The 7,888-nt window shown below is 38.3% G+C and overlaps 1 long non-coding RNA gene across 1 annotated transcript; it reads left to right on the top strand.

The window, feature by feature from the left end:
- Window positions 1-6,282: 6,282 nt before the first annotated feature.
- LOC141353261 (uncharacterized) lies at window positions 6,283-7,294 on the top strand. Its single transcript, XR_012360274.1, has 3 exons — window positions 6,283-6,901; window positions 7,100-7,165; window positions 7,250-7,294. It is a non-coding gene; the product is annotated as an uncharacterized lncRNA (long non-coding RNA).
- The last annotated feature ends 594 nt before the right edge of the window (window positions 7,295-7,888 follow it).

Here is a 7,888-nt window from a genome sequence, read left to right as displayed (position 1 = left end):
ATTGTGAGGTAAGTACCATTACTAAAACAAATTATGTGAATGCCTTGTTAAAGAGAAATGTTTTAGGTCTAGATTTAAAGTTCTCTACTGTCTCTGATTTTCGGACATCGGTTGGTAAATCATTCCATCCCAGATAGCATGCACTCCCGGGCCTCATCTGGGCCAACTGTGTCACATACGGCTCAGTTCCAGTGGTGGCAAGGGCCATATGGGCCATATCTGGTCCACACACATGAAGCCGTTTTTAGTGTGGCTTGTTGTGTGTGGGCCAGATATGGCCCGTGTGTGACAAGCCGGTTTTAATTTGAGTTGTAGCTTGTTGTGTCTGGGCCAGATATGGCCCGTGTGTGACAAGCCGGTTTAAATTTGAGTTGTGGCTTGTTGTGTGTGGGCCAGATATGGCCGTGTGCGACAAGCCGGTTTAATTTGAGTTGTGGCTTGTTGTGTGTGGGCCAGATATGGCCCGTGTGTGACAAGCCGGTTTAAATTTGAGTTGTGGCTTGTTGTGTGTGGGCCAGATACGGCCTGTGTGTGACAAGCTGAGTAGTTTGAGTTGTGTTGTGTGTGGGTCAGTCCTGGCCCGTATCTGCCAACTGCCAAACGGGTATGTATGAGTGTGGCTTGTTGTGTGTGGGCCAGATCTGCCCCAACTGATGTGTCCCATCAGTTTTAGGATGAGTGGCTTTTGTATGTGAATCAGAAATTGACTGCGTGTATCAAAGCAGTTTATGGCTGATTGAAGAGCCACACAGATCCAAAATCGAAAATGACCTGTATTGCAGTGTGTCATGTAGCTGTCCATCAATGTAAACAATGTGCAAAGTAGTTGAACCAAAAAGTGCACGATTAATAAAGTTATTGGCTTCTAAAGAAAGAATTACTGAAAAGAGTCGTCATATGGATTGAATCTCGTGCCTGACTTTATCCACGTAATAAAAACACTTTGCATAATAATCTCCGTCTACAGCCTTGTCCGCGGGAGAAACGAAATCTATGACCTGCCCACAGCTAGTTAGTGTGTAAACATCATATCACGCTGTGTTTTCAGTTTGTGTTGTTTTCACTACCAAAGGATAAAGGTATGAAGAATCTGTGGTTAAAATTACTTTTTCAATGCGGGATGTACTAAATGTTTGGCTATGAAGAATCAGTGGTTAAAATTACTTTTTCACGGAGGGATTTACTAGACGTTTTGCAATGAAAGATGGTTCAGTACCCACTTCATCTGGAACAACATGCGTCTCCTAACCACAGCCTTTAAGTATGATTATAGCTACATACTTGCTTAAATGAGTGTAAAAAAGTTAATGTCTGTCATTGTTTTTATAACTTGGACTAATGATGAATGATATGTATTGATGTTGTTTTTTGAACTCTTAATATACTGTCAGAGAGTCACGTTAGCAAGCGGCTAACGCATGTGCACTTACGGTTTTGCTATTACCCGGTTAGCTTACATAAATGCTTAAATGAGTGTAAAATGTTAGTTTCTATCGTCGTTTTTTACTGCTTGGATTAATGATGAATGATGTCATTGTTTAAAGGCGTTCTAAGCGTATCTGTGTGTTGATTTTTGAAATGTGTTTTTAAACAAACTGAGCATAGTTAACTCCTCCCCCTCCCTTCCTTGCTTTCATGTACGCGCTCAAACCCAACCCCCAAATTCGTTTATTGGCTGGAACACTTTGTTTTGCTTTGTGGTGCAGGTTTGGCCACTGTGTTTACATTGAAGTTTGTAGAGCCTGGGCTGTCTACAGAGATCGCGTTTTTTTACAGTTTGATCAGCGGACAGGCAGCAAGCAGATAGTGAGGAGATGTTTGCCGTATGTAACAAAAAAATGTTTTATGGTCTAAAACGCATGAATTCACTTAGAGAGCCTTTAAACTCTTAATATACTGTCAGAGAATCAGGTTATGAAGTGGCTAAAGCATGCTGTCACGACTGGGATGCCGGAGTGAGGAAGTTAGGACGCAAGTGCAGAGTTCACAATGAAATAAATAACATTTATTAACAGAACGAGAATAAAACAACGGGCAGGTAACACAGGAACATCCAATAGAAGAAACAGGAACAGACATGAAAGTAGTGACAATGACAATGATCCAGCAGTGAGCAAACAGAAGACAGAGGTATATATACACACAGACTAAATGACAAACAGGTGTGATGAGGCAGGTAATTAATCAATGAATGTCCAGGTGATAACAATCGGAACAGAGACAAGACATGACAAGGATTAACCGTGACACATGCTCCCATGCACGGTTTGGCTATGACCTGGATAGCTAACATAAATGCTTAAATTAGTGTAAAATGTTAGTTTCTATCATCGTTTTTATTGCTTGGGTTAATGATGAATGATGTTGATAATGTCTTCTCAGTAAATCATGTTAGCACTAGGTCAATACATGTTGTTGCACTATTGTTGGTCTGTGCCACTGATCTGTGGTCTGTGTGGAGACTCTATCAGTTGACCAACCAGAGCAGAGTAGGCTACTGAAAGGTGGGGTTTAGGCAGACTGAGTAGTTGAACGGCTTCACACGAATCGTTTGGGGATCTCTGAGAAATGGAGTAATTTTACATTTATATTTTGAGAAAATTACTGTTTTTTTTACCTTGGATGCATTTAAACCTGTTGTCCGGGACTTATAAACAGTGATAGGACGCTTAAAATTGGCATCTTACTGGCTCTTTAACAAAATTAATTAGATTTATTTATTGTCTAAGCACCTGGTTGACATGAGAGGTGAGTTCTGGCTTTTTTTCTGGACCAGATTTGTCTGATGTATACATCTAACAACTGCATGGTTAGGACTATTGGATTTGATCAATGCGTTTTTGGGGACCCACACCCAACAGACACGTTTGCATTAGGTTTTTTGACTGGGGGTTTAGTTATGCCTTAAATATGATCCTAAGTTGACACAAGTACATTTTATTTTATGATATAAAACACATCAGTAATACCCCCAATCATGACTTTTTTGACATCTCTTAAAAAGGGCAGTTGTTAACAACCCTTACAAAAAAATCCTGCAGGACCTACACACCACATACCTGCACATTCCTACAGGATCCCACAGGATTTTCGTGATCATGTTCCTGCGGGATCCTACAGGGATCCTACAGGAATCCTGCTGGTTTCCTACAGGTTCCTACAGAAATCCTGCTGGCTTCCTACAAGACTCCTGCTGGTTTCCTACAGGAATCCTGCAGGTTCCTACAGAAATTCTCCTGGTTTCCTAGAGAAATCCTGCTGGTTTCCTACAGGAAGCCTGTAGGTTCCTACAGAAATCCTGCTGGTTTACTACAGGACTCCTGCTGGTTTCCTACAGGAATCCTGCAGGTTCCTACAGAAATTCTCCTGGTTTCCTACAGAAATCCTGCTGGTTTCCTACAGGAAGCCTGGAGGTTTCCTACAGGACTCCTGCTGGTTTCCTACTGGGCTCCTGCTGGTTTCCTACAGGAAGCCTGTAGGTTTCTACAGAAATCCTGCTGGTTTCCTACAGGACTCCTGCTGGTTTCCTACAGGAATCCTGCAGGTTCCTACAGAAATTCTCCTGGTTTCCTACAGAAATCCTGCTGGTTTCCTACAGGAAGCCTGCATGACGTATGTAGGAATTATAAAGGAAACCTGCAGGTTCCTACAAAAATTCTCCTGGTTCCATGAGCCGCGCACGCTCCTTGATTGCGAGGATAGTGGAATAAATCGTCATCTGAACCTCGCGTCAATCATATCATGCAATCAGTTAATCTGGACGGGACTTTGTAGTATTTGTCCAGAGAGGATTTGTTACTTCCGGTTATATATCAGCTGCGGTGGGGTTCACATCAACAAGTCACAGCTTCTGGAAACACCGCATATATGAGGCAGAGCCGTAGATGTAATGCAAAAACTACAGATAAGAAAAGATTAAAGATGAGGAGAAACATACAGAGGATAAAAGTATGTACTGCTATAATGAAGTATAATATATTATTATGTAGCTTACTATGCAATTACACAGAGCAGCATTATAATTTTTTCTGTTTAACTAGCTTATGTTACATTGACCACCCATTTAAAAGTTTTAGAATCACTTTCACTTATTCATATTTTTCCACATATATAGCAAATTCATTAAAACTGTGGAATAACAAAGATGGAACATAAAAAAGTCAATATTATGACTGAAAACAATCCAAAATAAATCAAAACACAAACACTTACTGATGGTAATTTTTTATAATAGTTTATAAATTATTTGTTAGTTTAGTGCAAGGTTTTAATAGGCCTTAGTTATTAAAGAGAAAGTTAAGAAATTATTTACTTATATGAAATGTATATTTAAAAGCCACTGCTATTATTATACATTAAGTAAGTAATAATTGACGACGGGCCATTGAATTATAAGAAAATAATGCACACCAAGGTGGTATTGCATTACACCGCAGGTGTGCATTATTTTCAAATAATTCAAAGGACCGGAGTCAATTATTCCACTTATACCACGGTTACCACAAACATTGCTCTGGTGCCTATTTTTAAGACATTTGAAAAGATAGGTGTGCGGTTTACAGAAAAATAATCAACACCCATAGAACATTTCTCAGCCAATCAGAATGCAGCATTCAACAGACCCGTGGTATAATAGAATTTAAACAGTACATTTACAGAAATATTGTACGTTTTTGTAAGGTAGGCACCACCCACTGGTCCAATGGCGGTCTCCAGAGGCGTGGCGAAGGATTCTTGCGCGTTTCAGTCTTTCCTTTCACATTAGATAATAAGATATGGATTTATGCATTTCTTCATTTGATCATTAATCTCTTATCTGACTCCAATTAAATAAGACATAATTAATATTTACATAGGTTGTTATTTTACTAATAGTATGATTTGGATAGATGTTTATTTATTCTGATAAAGCTCTGGTATTACACTCGTTCATTCGGTTCTCATAGTCGCACATGATCCTAGTACGGGCCTCATAATTAATATACTGGTCAACGGTCATAAGCGAATCAGTATTGGTCACTGCCAGAGGTTGGACTATACGCTTAAGCGGCCGCTCTCTGCGTGCTCAACTTTAAACATACTTTATTTAGTCCCCTTAGAGGTGACACTTAATTATTACAATAATTATTTCTAATCAAAGTGAATGAATAGAATAATATTGAAACAAACAGAGGTTGAGACTTACCCTATTTAGAGTAATCTGAAATGTTACTCTAAACGGAAACACAGCCTCCACGCTTCTAAGTACACTTAAACTAACGCCAATTTGCTAGTCGTATCTCACAAATCCTCAGATGATGTATCATTCACTATCTAGCTGGGATTTGGGCCGATCCTAGCCTGATTTCTGTCCTTACGGTAACTACGGATACAACGGTATTACTTGCAGTGTCAAAAGTTACTGAGCAACACAGAATAAATCAAACATAACAATTTATTAACCAGGTAAGAAAATCACAGTTCAAAGCCAATTCACAGTTGTTCAAATATAATGTAGCACAAATACAAACCAATAGTATTTACATCAAACAGGAAATATAAAAACCTTTCATACCTGGTAAAGACGACACACAGTAATTGTGCGGGATATCTGGTTACAGATTCCCTGAAATGTTTGTCAGCTCTCCTTATATTCCCAGATAGAATAAACATTATGTAAACATTATTTATCAATGGAACTTTGCAGTGATTGGTTCTTACAGACCTATGGGAGGCACCTCGTCCTGGATACATTTGAAGTGGGGTGTACGCCCCTTGGGTAGAGTTAAGTTTTCTTAACTCTATTAAACCTTTTACTATTTGTTTTATTGATGTGAGAATGAGACCTGTGTACCAGTCGCGATAAAACCTTTGTAATGAAGTGAAACATGAATATTTTCCACTGTTATTTTACATTTGATATGACCTTTCTTACACATAATCATCTGGTGTGCTGTAAACTGTCCTGTGTTGAGGAGGTAACAAGGAAAGGAGGGGTAGAGGGGTCAGACATTTGTCTGCAGGTCCATCATTTGTATGGAGATGTGGTGTTTGAAAATCAAGTGTAACTCTCCAGGGAGTCTCCTGTAATCGAGATAAAGTTCTGGTTCCCGAGAGGGGTGTTTTGGGGTCTTGGTCCCTGCCGTGAGTCCTGGAGGAAAGTTGTTGTGTTGCAAAAGGTTCTCTTTTGATGTTCTGCTGCCTCGGGCACCTACAGGGCACACACACTGCATTCTCGGGCGTCCATGCTGTTTCTCAGGAAGGGCTGACCTTTTGGTCAGGATCAATCAAAATTCTTACATTTTTAACCTTAAAATAGCTCTGCGGCCCTCCGATGAAATGTCAATCTCAGAAATGGCCCCAAGCCAATTTGAGTTTGAGACCCCTGGTTTAGGGTCACTTAGATTAAGTTACTTATTCATATTTTTACACATTTAGAAAATGTAATCATGGTAAAAAGTAAACAATAATGTCTAAACTAGAAACGTATTCAAAAAAAATGGAAAAATATACACTTAACATTTTATATAACTTGCTGAATTATATTTTTGTCTACAAAACTACTTTCAAACATTTAAGCAAACATATTTTGCAAAGTTTTCAAGATCATGAGAAACATTTCAGTCACGTGACCCTAAATCTAGGCTATATCTTAACATTGTTAGTTTTTAATATGCAGCAATAATCAGAGGTTAATTTTGCAGGGAGTAAAGACAATGGAGTACAAGTTGTACCCAACACAAGAGAATAATTCCAACAGCTACCAAAAGAAGATGGAGTGATAGTCAAAAAGGTACTACTAAACATTGTATTGGAAATATGATTGTCTTTTAAGTATTTGATGTGAAGCTTAAGTTTTTTTCTGTTGCTTTAAGGTTTTAGGAAACATTACAAAACATGGTTACAAGATCCAATGCATCAAGTAAGTACAAACCTTGGATATGATAAAAGCTTAAATGCAAATTATGTCTCATACTATTGTAATGTGCTTCCTTTGTACACTAACACATGTCATAATTATAAGTATCACCATAAATTATTTTTCAATTTAAGCACCAAAATAAGCTATCTATATATGTTAGCTTGGGTTATCTATTGACTACATGTTTCTGATTGCCAGGATGCCACATCTAATTGTGAAGAGGAAAGCAGTTCCCACTGTAACAAGCCACCACATCATTCCACAGTAGGTTGCTACTAATTCAGCTGTTCCTATTACTGTAATGTATTCTGTCTTTTAACCGTACTTGTTCATTGCCCTATTTGCCAGGATGACACATCTGAAAGTGAAGAAGAGGAGTGGGACGAACTCAACACAACACTACACCATAACATGGTAAAAAACACATTTTCTTTAAGAAATTGCAATAAAATTGCATTTATCAATGCTTGTAGTTTGTGTACAGAGTAACTATTTGTTCATTTGTGATAGCAAGGAGAATCTGACAATGAGAATGAACAAAACTGGCATATGACACCCCCTAAGGACCCCACAGTAAGTACATCTGAAATGGCAACATCTGTATATACAGTACTTACATTTATCTTTTGTTTGCTCACTTCTTTAACTATTATATTTTTATCATGTCTCTCGATCCTTAAGCAAACTGTAACTCTTCTTTTCAACTGTATAATAGTGTAGTAAGTGTGTGGTGTAGATTTAACAGAACAAAAGAAGAATATTTATTTATTTCAGATGGATGTTGAAGGACATGGCAACATGGACAATAATGCTGATGAGAACCCAAGAGCTGTGAAAGACAAAATATATCCCACCGCTAGGATTACTAAAGAAGAATCTCAGTTATCAATTTTATCCTATGCTTTTAGGCATACCACAACAAAATCTGCTCTTGGTGATTTATTAGATCTAATTAATTTACATTGTCCAGAAGGAACCAATGGAGCA

Source organism: Misgurnus anguillicaudatus, chromosome 21 (genome assembly GCF_027580225.2).
Source record: "Misgurnus anguillicaudatus chromosome 21, ASM2758022v2, whole genome shotgun sequence".
NCBI lineage: Eukaryota > Metazoa > Chordata > Actinopteri > Cypriniformes > Cobitidae > Misgurnus > Misgurnus anguillicaudatus.
This window is presented reverse-complemented; position numbering and strand designations above follow the sequence as displayed.